The sequence below is a fragment of the Callorhinus ursinus genome, unplaced genomic scaffold (assembly GCF_003265705.2).
Source record: "Callorhinus ursinus isolate GAN/ISIS: 27379988/994484 unplaced genomic scaffold, GSC_fseal_2.0 scaffold2, whole genome shotgun sequence".
In the NCBI taxonomy this organism is placed as follows: Eukaryota; Metazoa; Chordata; class Mammalia; order Carnivora; family Otariidae; genus Callorhinus; species Callorhinus ursinus.
In genome coordinates, this window is record NW_027397064.1 from 49052582 (window position 1) to 49066020 (window position 13439).

Sequence of the window (13439 nt, forward strand, 5' to 3'; positions counted from 1 at the left end):
AATTAAGAAGCAGTAATAACCAGTTAAAAGTCAGTCTGCTTTTTATTATCACCATGTGCCAACAATTCTAAACAGTATCAGTGATAAGATACTTCTCAAGTGCCCTAGGCTGGCTTAACTTCTATTATATTGTATTATTGTATATACACAATATTGTGTATATATATATACACAAATGTATTATTATATATATATACATACATACAGTATATATAGTATGCTCTGTGTGTATACATATATAATATATATACATATATATTACTTATTCTTTAATAAATGTTGTGTTCTGTAAGAAAGATATTTTGGGGGACTCTCCAGTTATCCAGTAGTCTCCTGGCACATGCAGACTCAGCTACTTATATTTGCTTCAAGAGTAAGCAGTCGGCCAAGAGGCCAAGTTCTGTTTTTTGGTCACCATGATATCATTTTCTTCAAATATTCTGTTTAAAATATATTGAAGGAAGCAAAAACTGCATTCAAATCAGACACAAATGATCCTGAACAATTATAAACTTTGGGAAGGTTTACCAAGTATATTATGAATTTATGCTGACTTTTCTAGTGAAGACATTTTAGTGGCAATTTTTCAACTACAGTTGCATTTGAAGGCTATTAGAATCAACCCAAAGAAACAATGATATGAATAGCACTTCACTGTGAAATAAGGATTCCATAAATCTCTGCCAAACTTACCTTTGATTTTTTTTCAATGTATTTTTATATCTGTTGCTTCAGTGTGAAGGAAACATTTTCAAAGTGCCCTTTGAGTTACTCTGAGTGAAAATAGATTAACAAATCTGGCTATTGAAGATCAATTTTGGAAGCATCATTGAAAAATATGCAGACCTTAAAGCTCAAAACAAAAAATGTAATATTATTGATTACTTCAACAGAACACCATGTAGATATATGTTTATTCCTTTATACAAAGAAAATACATTAATTAAAAAATTAATCCATTGCTTTTTCAATTTTCAGAAATATCTCTAATGCTTATTTTATTATTTATATTTTTATGTGGGCATACCAGCACAAGTTCAGCTAGAGAAAATGTTTACTGTCTAATTTCCTTTCTAGCCATTATTATTATTTGTCTCATTGAATGATTATATCTGAAAATAATTTTTTCATATGTATGAGAGAAGTGTTAAAAAAATGATCCACTCTGTGTGTCCAACATGCTATGTATGCCACTGGCTAAAACTCAGGGTTATTTTAAAATTTCTTCTTGGATGATTGTGGGAAATAGCTTTTTATTTCTTTGTCTCCACCAGAGTTCTGAGCATAGCAGTTGATAATACATACTTATTGAATGAAAAGACACATGATAAATGAATAATAAACAACAGCTTAAAATAAGCCGTGTTTGGTCTGCTAGCATTACTGGAAATCTACATTTTTACTGTGAGTCTAAGAATCTAAAAATAATTTGACTACGAATCAAAACTACTCCTTTAGGTTTGGCTGAAAGATGAAAACTACTAAATAAATACAGTGAACTTCTGGATGTTTAAAGCCTGATCCCCTAAAAATACTCTGTAAAAGATTTTGGAATTTCAGGCCCAGTTTGACTTTTTATTTTTTCATATAAAATGAGTATAATAATAGTAGTACCATATAGGGTTGAAGTGACAGTAAAATAAGATAACATATAGAAAGTACTTAACAGTGCTCCAAATAGTCTAAACATTTGATAAATGACAGCTGTCATGATCATATAGAAATTTAAATTTTTTTTGATAAAATTAGCTTGACTTCATATGGGTCCATAAATCTTCCCATTTGAGGAGTACGTATTTGTAGGCTAATGTTGTTTTGTTTTGTTTTGTTTAATTTTAGGATACAAGGATTTGGTGCCTGTAGCTTTTGACAGAAATAAGTGAAAGCCAGAAAATGATGAAAATGGAATAAAAAACATAGTGGGAGAAAGGAATCAAATCACTGAGAGGCATATTCACGGTTTCCTACAAGCTAAGTTTATATCAGGACCACTTGACAAAATCCGATCTAGAACTTAGGCTCATGAAATATAAGGTCTCACTGACCCTAGTGGCATCGTGCAAGGTCAAGCAGCAAATAGGCTCCCTTTCAATATCAGCTATGTCTTCTTTTGTTCTTTATATAAAGGATACTGGATCAGTAGAAGAGTAACAATTCGTTTACATGTTTCACTTCATGTGTACTCTTCATTTTATCCTAGGGAAGGGCTGTACCAGTGAATTCTATCTATCTATCTATCTATCTATCTATCTATCTATCTATCAGTCATCTATCTATCCACATATATATTTATATACTTTTAAATTTCTTTTCTCAGTCATGTTGATGCCATCACCCAACATGCCTGTGGTATGCATTGACTATGATCAAGTGTACACCAATTTTGTGTGATTCAGTCTGTTGTCATTTCGTTATTGTTGACACATAGTAGACTCTCTTTATTGCCTGCTTATTTGGTAAAAACAATGGTCCCCTCTCACATTTTTAGTTTGGGCTTCTACAGAAATAATAAACCTAAGTACCTAGGATATTTCTATACATTCTTCTTCTGTTGTTTTAAATTTAAATCTGACACAAGTCCTGAGGAAGGGGCAGCATTTATTATTATGCCTACACATATTGCAAATGAGACAGTTATCAAAGTACAGAGTCGCGGGGTTACATGGTAAGTGGTGAAGTCCAACCTCTGCATTCTGTCTAGAACACTTCCTACTTTATGATTAACGTTTTTGGTGAAAAGGCTGTCCATAGCTAAAAAGCACTGAATTGAGAAGTTGTTATATACAATTGATAAAAGTTAACTAGGAATTTGGATTTTATTTTGAAAGTAAGCCTGGACTGCCATATTTGCCTTTTCAGAATTCCTATTGAACAAATAATCAGGTTAAGGGAGTGCTTTTATTGTTATTGTGGTAATGATTTCAAAAGTGGTTAGTAAGCAAGTCTGAAAGAACAATTTTGTGGTACACATTTTCCTACTGTTATATATCTATGATTTTGGGGATAGGGGATGGGTTGGCCAGTAAAGCAGCAATCAGTACTGACTTATGCCCCAAACTAGATCTTGAGAACCAGTCTTCTGTTATTTCCATTAATAAACATTGTGAGACTAAAAAATTCATTTTCTCTTGACTTGTCTGTCCCTGCCCACTCACGTAAACTTCTTATAATGCCCCTTTATTATGTGATGAATGAAATTCAAACTTCCCCACTGCTTGATACAGATGGGACTTCGCTTATTTTCTTAAGAGAGCTAGAAGTAGTGGTATGCTGGTAAACTGCCACTATGAAAAGAAATGAAAAAGCCCTGATTTGTAAAATTGACCAATTTCCCTGGTATAAATATTTCCACCATGGACTTGGATTTGGAAAGCCATGAGCACAATGAGCTCTCAAGACCTGGCAGGGGTTGATTCCAGCACAGTACTGGGGAGGGGATCCAAGATCATCACACTGTGATCTCTAGAGTCACAGAGGAAAAAAGTGAGGCCAAATCAAAAGCAAATATGTACCTTTTCCTAGCTTTTTCTCTAATTATAGATACTTAATTTAGTACTTTACCATCAACTACCTGAGGGGTGAGCAATTTATCCAAAAGCAGAAGTAGTGATGAGCAGAGGGCAGAATGTTACTATAAAGTATCTATGGGAGATGAGATAAAGGGAACATGTGTTGGTATTCAGAAGCCAAAACAGATCAACAACAGGAGAATGCTATTCCTGCCTACACATGTTACACTATAACCAAAACAGATTAGATAAGCAATTTAAAAATCATTGTGTATTGGACTGGAGGAAATATCTGTAGCTCCCAAGAATCAGTTACAATTCAAGTTTTTATTTTCCTATCTTAGTAAAAAGCAAAGTCACAGAGTGACTTCCTAGTGGTTCACTTAGATGCTGGTCCAGAAGTTTCTGGTGCAGAAATTCACCTTTCTAGAAGTAAACACAACGTATGAAGGAGAGTGTCTTCCAGGATTAACCAGTAAAAAGTAATCGAATTGCCAGATCATTTTTTCTTCATTTTCTCACTTTCTTTTCAAATTCAATCATGTAATTTAAATACTCTGTTAATTGTAGTAATTACATTTTCTGGATTTGAATTAAATACCAGTCATCAATTTTTATCTCCTAAATTTAAATTTCCTAAGTTAATTAGATTTCATTATAAAATACTAATGTCAAGTTTTTGCCTGTGGAGAAACAGTCATGAAAAGGAAAGTGCAAATGGTATTGTAATCGTATGTCTAAAAATAGGAATAGTTGAGTAACTGAACAGTATTTGAAATTGTGGTATATAATCAGATTTATTATATTTTAGACTTAGGAAACATATTAGATGTTCGATACTATTCAATCCCTTAATTATATTTCTCTTAATTGATACTTCTGGTGGGGGCGACTCAGAATCTAAAAGAAGAATTTAATTATTTACTTATTTATTTTTTTAAAAGATTTTATTTATTTATTTGAGAGAGAGAGAGAATGAGAGATAGAGAGCATGAGAGGGAAGAGGGTCAGAGGGAGAAGCAGACTCTCCACTGAGCAGGGAGCCCGATGCAGGACTCGATCCCGGGACTCCAGGATCATGACCTGAGCCAAAGGCAGTCACTTAACCAACTGAGCCACCCAGGCGCCCTAAAAGAAGAATTTAAAGGCTAACAGTACATAGCATTGTTTTATACAATGTTCTAATACCTGTTAGCCAGCTTCAATTCATTATGTAAATAGTGTTGATTTATGGTAGTAAAAGACTATGTGGCCAGGCTCTTATAATACCAAGAATAATAAATCTTTAATTTTTCTCAAGATAGCGTAGATACTAGGTTAAGATAAGTTAGAGAAGTTTTTAAGTTTTTACATGTTTCTAGCTACAAATCAATTACACACACAACATTAAAAAACACTTGAATTTATAAATTGAAACAGATTTTTTTTTGTATTGCGTGTTCTTCATGTTTTAGTTAAGCTGTCTGGCTGTGAACTGTGCACAATTTCATATATTTTAATGAATGCCTTAATTGTATTTGCAGACAGATTTACAGGCTTCAGTGAGTCTTTAGTTCTATTATATTAGTCTTAGGAATGAATTGCATAGAATCCAGACACTGTATAAAGAAACCATTCTTAAGCAGCATGAATACGCTGTCTCCTAAAGTTAGTCTAAAAATCTATCTAAATCCTCAAATAATAATACAAGATATCAAGATGAGAAGCATCACCACTTAGTAGGTGTGTCTTTGCTAATAAGAGATACTGCAAGAATACTGTGAATTTACTGAGGGGTAATGACTGGAAGAGTCAAGGACGGCTTCGTGAAAGAGGTAGAAAATATTTGCACCCTGGAGGAGGATAGGAGCAAGGTAGGTGGAGAGAAAGGCAGTTGGGCTTTTTAGTGGCAATTTGCCTACAGTTTACCTGGAGATGCTATTGAAATGCAGACTCTGAGCCAGGGGTCGGGGGTGAGACGCAGGGTACCCTGCTAACAAGGAGCTTTGAAGTGCTGCTGTTGATGCTCTTCCTCCTGGACCATGTTTAAATAGTGGCGTGTTAGATTTTATCTTCATCTCCAACCCTTCACTTGGGAAAAGTTCACTAGAACTTATGCATAGATGAGACTTCATGGATTTCATCTATTTCTACCTGTAATGACTGGGCTGAAATGACTTTGAAGCAATTCATATCCTTTTAAAAGTTTTCCTGGTTTCAAAATGTTCTGGTCCTAGTTTCTGTCGGCTTGCCTCTTTAATGCAGTTCCTGACATTGGTCAGGCTTGATTTTATCATCTCACTCCCTGTTTCTTTCTCATTACTTTTTTCTGGAATCACTTCTACTCGACAAGTCTTTGCCACCGGTGGGATCGCTCACCTTTCAGCGCCCTCATTCTGTCTTCCTGAAACCTTCCAGGAATATCTAACTGTTACCTCTCAGTCAGCACCTCATCTTGACTCATCTCTGCTCCACCTCAGGTCTCCCGCATCCACCATGTCCATGTTCCTGGTCTGAAACTGCCAGGTGAAAGGTCAAAAAGCAAAGGCACTAACTTTTTTGTCTAATATGTAACTCAACAAATTATTAATTATAATTTTATTAATGATTGATATTTAATTTAATTAAGACCCTCTCAAAAGGCTGATGATTTTAAGTTAAACTGAACAACAGCAAACAAAAGTGATGTGTGTTCCATCTCATATTTGAATTCTTTTTCTGGATATGGGGAACCCAAAAAATTCATTATAAAGTGAACTGTTCAAAAAAAATTGTAGTTGTCAGGTGAGAGAAAAAGTTGAACTTCTTTTTGATCTAGAAGGATTTTCTAGGGATATCCTTTGGTGAGCTAAAGAATGAGTCATCTCTCTTGAAATTTGGTCTATGGAATATAAAAAATTTGATACATTGCTCACAGTGATTTCCCTTCTGCTTTTCTCTTGGGTCATCAGGCAAAAGTTCTCAAAGACAGAAAAAGGTGGAGCTATCAGATTTGGGGCTTGGATGAACTACTTGTCTATCTGCAACATGAAACTTCTTTTTGGCTTATTTTACATTTACCAAGGCCATTTTCAGAGCATACTTTTATTCTTGTAGAATATGGATTTAAAAAAAAATGTTATTATTGACATGTGACACCCAGAATTAAAACTGTCCTTTGTCTCACTCTGTGGACAAAGGTCTTGGAGGATATATAGATTTTTTAGTTTTTATTTTTATTTCATTTTTAATTTTAATTCTAATATAGTTAACATACAGTGTTATACTAGTTTCAAGTATACAATATAAAAAGTGATTCAACAATTCCATATTTCACCCAGTGCTCATCACAAGTATACTCCTTAATCCCTATCACCTATTTCACCCACCCCCCCCATCCACCTCCCTTCTGGTAACCATCAGTTTGTTCTCTATAGTTAAGAGTCTGTTCTGTTCTCTCTCTCTTTTTCCCTTTTGAATTAGTGTTTTTATATTTTGAGGGCAGACACCCAGTAGTACAATTACTGGATCATAGGGTAGCTCTATTTTTTAACTTTTGAGGAACTTCCATACTGTTTTCCACAGTGGCTGCACCAGTTTGCATTCCTACCAACAGCATAGGAGGGTTCCTTTTTCTCCACATCCTCTAAAACACTTGTTTCTTGTGTTGTTGATTAATCAGAGCCATTCTGATAGGTGTAAGGTGATACCTCATTGAGGTTTTGATTTGCATTTCCTTGATGATGTGTGATGTTGAGCATCTTTTCATATGTCTATTGGCTATCTGGATGTCTTTTTTGGAGAAATGTCTGTTCACATCTTCTGCCCATTTTTAATTGGATTATTTGGTTTTTGGTTGTTGAGTTGTGTAAGCTCTTTAAATATTTTGGATACTAATCCTTTATCAGAGATGCCAATTGCAAATATCTTCTCCCACTCAGTAGATTGCTTTTGAGTTTTGCTGATTATTTGCCTCATTGTGCAGAAGCTTTTTATTTTGATGTAATCCCAATAATTTATTTTTGCTTTTATTTCCCTTCCCTCAGGAGACATGTCTAGAAAAATGTTGCTATGGTCAATGTCAGAGACATTACTGCCTGTGATCTCTTCTAGGACTTTTATGGTTTCATGTCTCAGTTTTAGGTCTTTAACCCATTTTGAGTTTATTTTTATGCAGTTTTTTAAAATATACATTTCTGATTTATAAGTAAGGACATAGCAAAAAGTGAACACTGATGGAATAATAAAAACTCCCCTTTGGCAGAATTTATTAATGTTTTGCACTGGACTGGAAGGTCACAGATGCTCTGACATTTTTGGTAAAGGTGGTATTGTCTACTAAGCTTTGTGAAAAAGCAGAGGAGAGAAAGAAAAAGAACTTTGTGACAGGTTTAGAGCAGGTCAACTAAGATAGTGCCCATCATTATTCACCCCAGCAAGCGCTCCTTCTCTTGCTTGCTGTTTTGACCTCAATTTCCTAAACTTTCCCCTAACCTGTCCTTCCCTCCATTGTATTAAACTCAAAATATAATTTCACTTTCTCCTCTTGCCATAAGAAAATGATTCTTTTTAAAAAAGACATTGTTATACTTAGTCCTTTAGTGGCTTAATTGGAAAACTGCCCTCAGGGTTGCCGTTGAGAGTCATCTGGAAGACCAGTTAAGGCTACAGCATCTAAAGAGACATTGAGAGACTCCTGTGAACAAAGCTATAAACAGGAGGGAGATAACAAACATATTTGTGTGCTGAAAACTCTTTTTGCTGTCTTAAACAAAGGCACATCATCTTGGAGCATTATTCCTAAAGGGTTTGTGTAGAAATTATAATAATATAAATGGAGCAAATGTTTCTCACTTTGTAGAAGTATATTCTAAAATGTGCAAATCTATTACCACCATGTCAGAGAGGTTGCTAACTTGAGACAATGCTTGGGAAAGAAAAAAGAAAAAATTTAATTTAGTTTGCTCAGTATCTGCTGTATGTCAAGGACACAATCTTCATTTAGTCATGAGGAAAGCATGAATAGCCTGATACAAAGGTATTCAATGACAAGGAATTAAAGACAAAAATCAATTATTACTAACTATTATGTATCATATGATCAAACTATGGAATATTCAGCAACTATTAAAAAGAATTAAGTAGATTTCTATATTAATCTGAAAGTATTCCCCAAATTTATTAATATTGAAAAAGTAAGCGTAAAGCCTATACTAGAATGATTTCAATAAAAAGAAAAAGGAATGGGGCTTTATAAGTTTAAATATATGTATAAATGCTTTTAAAATTGGGCATTGAGAAAGTTGTAGAATGATATATATCATAGTATTAATGCTGATTAGCTTAAAGGTATGAAATTAACAAGAGGAATGGGAGCATAGTAGCTTTTAAATGTATATACTAATGTATGTATATGTTTAACTCTTTAGAATAGCATGTATTAATTTCATTACTAAAAATTTATAAAATTGAGAGCATATCAGAAGTTCTGGTGATTAGGGGTTGGGGGAAATTTGACTCAAAAGGACAACATAAGGGAATAGTTTTGTTCATGGGACACTTCTGTATTCTGAGTGTGATGGTGAGTGATGATACATAAATCTATGCATATGCCAAAATTCATAGAATTTCACACCAAAAAAAGCACACTTAATTGAATGTGAGTTTGTAAGAAACTGTAAAAGTCAGTGAAGAAAAAACAATGAGTTTTTTAAAAAATACTGAGAAATACGTAATAAAGAATTGTCCTTCAAAATCTACCAATTATAGAGTAGACTGAAAGATGAAATTTTTTCCAAGAGAAAACTATGCCATAATGTTGAAAACTTTAGTGTTATTTTCCAATTTGAAACCACTTAGTCGCTGATGGTCAAGAGAATAAGTCAGAAATTCAATAGGTTGGGTCAATAGGTATTATTCACCCTCTTTTATAAATAGCACCTGGGTGGCTCAGTCATTAAGCATCTGCCTTCGGCTCAGGTCATGATCCCGGGGTCCTGGGATCGAGCCCTGCATAGGGCTCCCTGCTCACTAGGAAGCCTTCTTCTCCCTCTCCCTTTACCCTGCTGTTTGTGCTCCCTCTCTCGCTGTCTCTCTCTGTCAAATAAATAAATAAAATCTTAAAAAAATAAAAATAAAAAAATAAATAGGTAAACTAAAGCTTAGGATAGCTTAGTAATTTATCCACAATTACATAGTTAATAGTACTTTATGTTGAAATCCAAACTTTGAAAAAGAAGAGGTCAAGATTTCTATATGTAAAATATGTATAGGATACAAATTATTTGTATGAATTAACTATAATAAGGTAGTAATAAAAACTAGCAAGATTTGAGATAACAATATATTCCTTTTCACTAAAAGTGATAAGACAGACCTTAGACATAAGTATTTACTTGTAGCCCACATCTATTCAGGCATTCCTGAAGGCTCTATGGATAGTGATCATAAATTACTGTAATCATCTCTGTACATTTCAGTCCAGGATGTTGAAAATAAAGCGATATACTATTTTTATAAAGAATATTAATTCAACTCTGCCAAAGAACTAGACCTCCATACTTGTAAAAGTGCTTTTAATGGAATAGTGGGCAGCAAAGAGTCAATGTTAATGATTTAACATGGGGCCATTGTAGTATAAAAACAGTATAATTAGTCTGAAGCCCGTTTGGTAGTGCTACATTCACAATGCTGAACTCTGTGTTTTTTTGTGTCAATAGGAGTTAAGTGCCAAAAGAGATCCGAACTGTATAGTTATGGTTGACCGTTTACATTATAATTCATGGATATGTCCATTTTCAGTAATAACAGTGAATATTAAACATCTTTCTTACTTTTAAGTGGTCATAATTCAAAATAGCACATTTTAAATATAAACTGTTTTACAAGAGTAGAATAGGAATTTCCTCACTGACTTCATCCAATTCAAGTTCTAATTTTTATTTTTTTACAGTTCCATTTGTCTTTCTTATTTTTTCAGTGTCAAATACTGTTTTTTCTTTTTGCCTCATCTATTTAAAACCACTTCCAACCTTTCTAAGCTCAGTTGAACTTCCATGCTTTTCATGTAAACCTCTTCAGAAATAATGTTTTTTTTTATTTTCTGAAATCTTACTATACATAGAATTTAACATTTTTTGTCCTATGCAAGTTGGTTTTATCTCCAAATTGTAAGTGCAGAATCTATATCCTGCTCCTTTGACATTTTCCCTAGCATCCATTCATTCAAATCAAGCAGGTACTGATCACATTTTCTGTTTAAGGAACCATGCTAGCTGAGGAAGAAGATACAAAGATGACCAAAAACTCATCCCTGATCTCAAAGAATTTACTTTCCAGTAGAAGAGATAATAAGACTTGTACATGTGACTCCAGTACTAGACATTGTATCATATGAAATGATGAAAAAAAAAAAAAGACAAAAAGACACTGGAGTGTTGGTACATGGGTAGGGAATATTTTTTCCCATTGATTTTTGAAATAGTTTGTGATACAGTTTTCCTAATCTGGTTTCTTTCTTTATCTTTTGAATTACATTTTTTCGTCATGACAAGTGTACTCTTTAATCCCCATTCACCTATTTCACCCACCTACCCCTCTCCCCTCTGGTAACCATGAGCTTGTTCTCTATAGTTAAGAATCTGTTTCTTGGTTTCTCTTTCTCTCTCTCTCTTTTTCCCTTTGCTCGTTTGTTTTGTTTTTAAATTCCATGTATGAGTGAAATCATATTGTATTTGTCTTTCTCTGACTGACTTGTTTAGCTTAGCATTATTCTCTTTGCTCTATTCACGTTGTTGCAAATGGCAAAATCCTAATCTGGTTTCTTATCCCAGAAATTTTCTCTTATGTCTGACACCAACACTAATAATTCTTAAAATTATATTTAACATTTTTTTCTGGGACAGAATTTAATTGAAAAATACATTTATTTTCTGATTCATGCATTTTCCCCCATATTGCAATGTCCCTGAAATCAGACTTTGTTTTTTAAATGGGGTCTTACAATGCCTTTTGGGGAAATGGCAATCATGACATACTAGGTTAAGCAATATGAAATTACTGTTGAAATTACTGTATGAATAATTTTTTACCTACAAAACCAGCAATTTTATTTGACATGATTGCCAGCCCATTTATAAGTTTTTCCACTTCTGTTCATTTTATCATCATCTCAGTTGTGTTAGGTGAATTATTCTTACTACACGTGTTGAGTTTGCTGCTCCTCAAAATGTCCTAAAAATATCATACTAGAGATGACATTGAAACGAAAGTAATCATGCACGCACAAAGGCACAAAAATAAAGCAGTGGGGCCTATATTTGACATTGGAGCAAACATTTATTATGGAATAACTGACCTTTGGTATCTGTTTTCTTGCAAAGCAGTAATAAAATGTGTAGAGATCTCGACAGGGGGATAGTCACAAGTAGATAAAGCTGTGTAATGCTGTTCCTTAGACATATAAACAAACATTACTTCTCATTTCCTAGGCAATACAGCTAGAGGTAAGAGTAGTTGCCAAATCACCTGGACTGATAAATAAATGCCAAACTATTGAGAAGCATTTTGTTATAGATTAAATGACAATTTTTGTTTTTTTTTAGTGGTATAAAAAATAATAGTGTGTCTTATGCTGATGTTGTTTTAGATTCAGTGCAATGAAATAATTTAGATATTTGCTCTTTCTTGAAAAACTTAAAAAGTTGTTCACATAAATTATGCTATAAAGAAACACAGACTCTTTAAATGATACAAACTTTTGGGTTCTTTTTCCTCCATTCATGGCTAAAACGTGATTTCATTTACTTCTCCTTTGTGTTTTATTAGACATAACTTCTAATTATTTTTAAAGTTTCTTTATATTTGTAAAAAATTCAAATAAACTGTCAAATACTAATCATTTCTATTTTTATGATATAATCTCTGCCCTCAATGAGTCTACAGTCCACAGAGATAATATGAGTTAAATAATAGTTCAAGATGGCATTTGAGATGATAGAAATAAATATGATGGCAAGGTAACTGGCACAGACAAGAAGTACTCAGGAATTCAGAAAAGTAAGAGATCTTGAGGGCAGGAGAAGAATATCAGGAAGGACTTCATGTCTTGAAAGGTGGGTGAAAAAATTTTTATTCAGGTCTTTTGCCCATTTGTAAATAGAAATACTTGCTTTTGGGTTCTTTAATATTTTGGTTATTAATTCTCTTGGATATTACGTGGTTTGCAAATATTTTCTCCCATTTCTTAGGCTGCTTTTTCATTATGTTTATTGTTTTCTTTGCTCTGAAGAAGCTTTTTAGTTTGATGTACTCCCAATTGTTTGTTTTTCTCTTTTGTTGACTCTATTTTTTGTGTCATATCCAAGAAATCATTACCAAGTCAATGTCAAAGAGTTTTTCCCCTGTATTTTCTTCCAGGAGTTTTATAATGTTAAGTCTTACATCTAAGTTTTTAATCCATTTGAGTTGATTTTTGTGTATAGTATAGGATCAAATTTTATTCTTTTGCATGTAGATACTGAGTTTTCCCAATACCATTTGTTGGAAAGAGTATTCTTTTCCTATTGTATATTCTTGGGACTCTTGTCAAAGATCAGTTGACTGTATATGCGTAGGTTTATTTCTGGGCCTTTTATTCTGTTCCACTGATCTATGTACCTGTTTTTATGCCCTTACCATATGTTTTGATTACTATAACTTTGTAAATAGTTTGAAATCAGGGAATGTGATGCCTCCAGGTTTGTTCTTTTTTCCCCAAGACTGCTTTGGCTATCCAGAGTCTTTTGTGGTTCCATACAAATGACCAATAGGTACATGAAATTGGTGCTCAGCATCACCAGTCCTCAGGGAAATGCAAATCAAAACCACAATGTGATATCACCTCATACCTGTTAGGATGTCTAGTATTAAAAGACAAGAGATAACAAATGTCAGAAGGGAGAAAAGGGAACCCTCACTATTGATGGAAATGTA

General features: G+C 33.6%; 1 protein-coding gene across 6 annotated transcripts in view; it reads left to right on the forward strand.

Annotated features, from left to right (window-relative positions):
• Positions 1–13439, forward strand: part of PDE1A (phosphodiesterase 1A) — a 315068-nt gene that overhangs the window by 106371 nt on the left and 195258 nt on the right. The window lies entirely within an intron of this gene.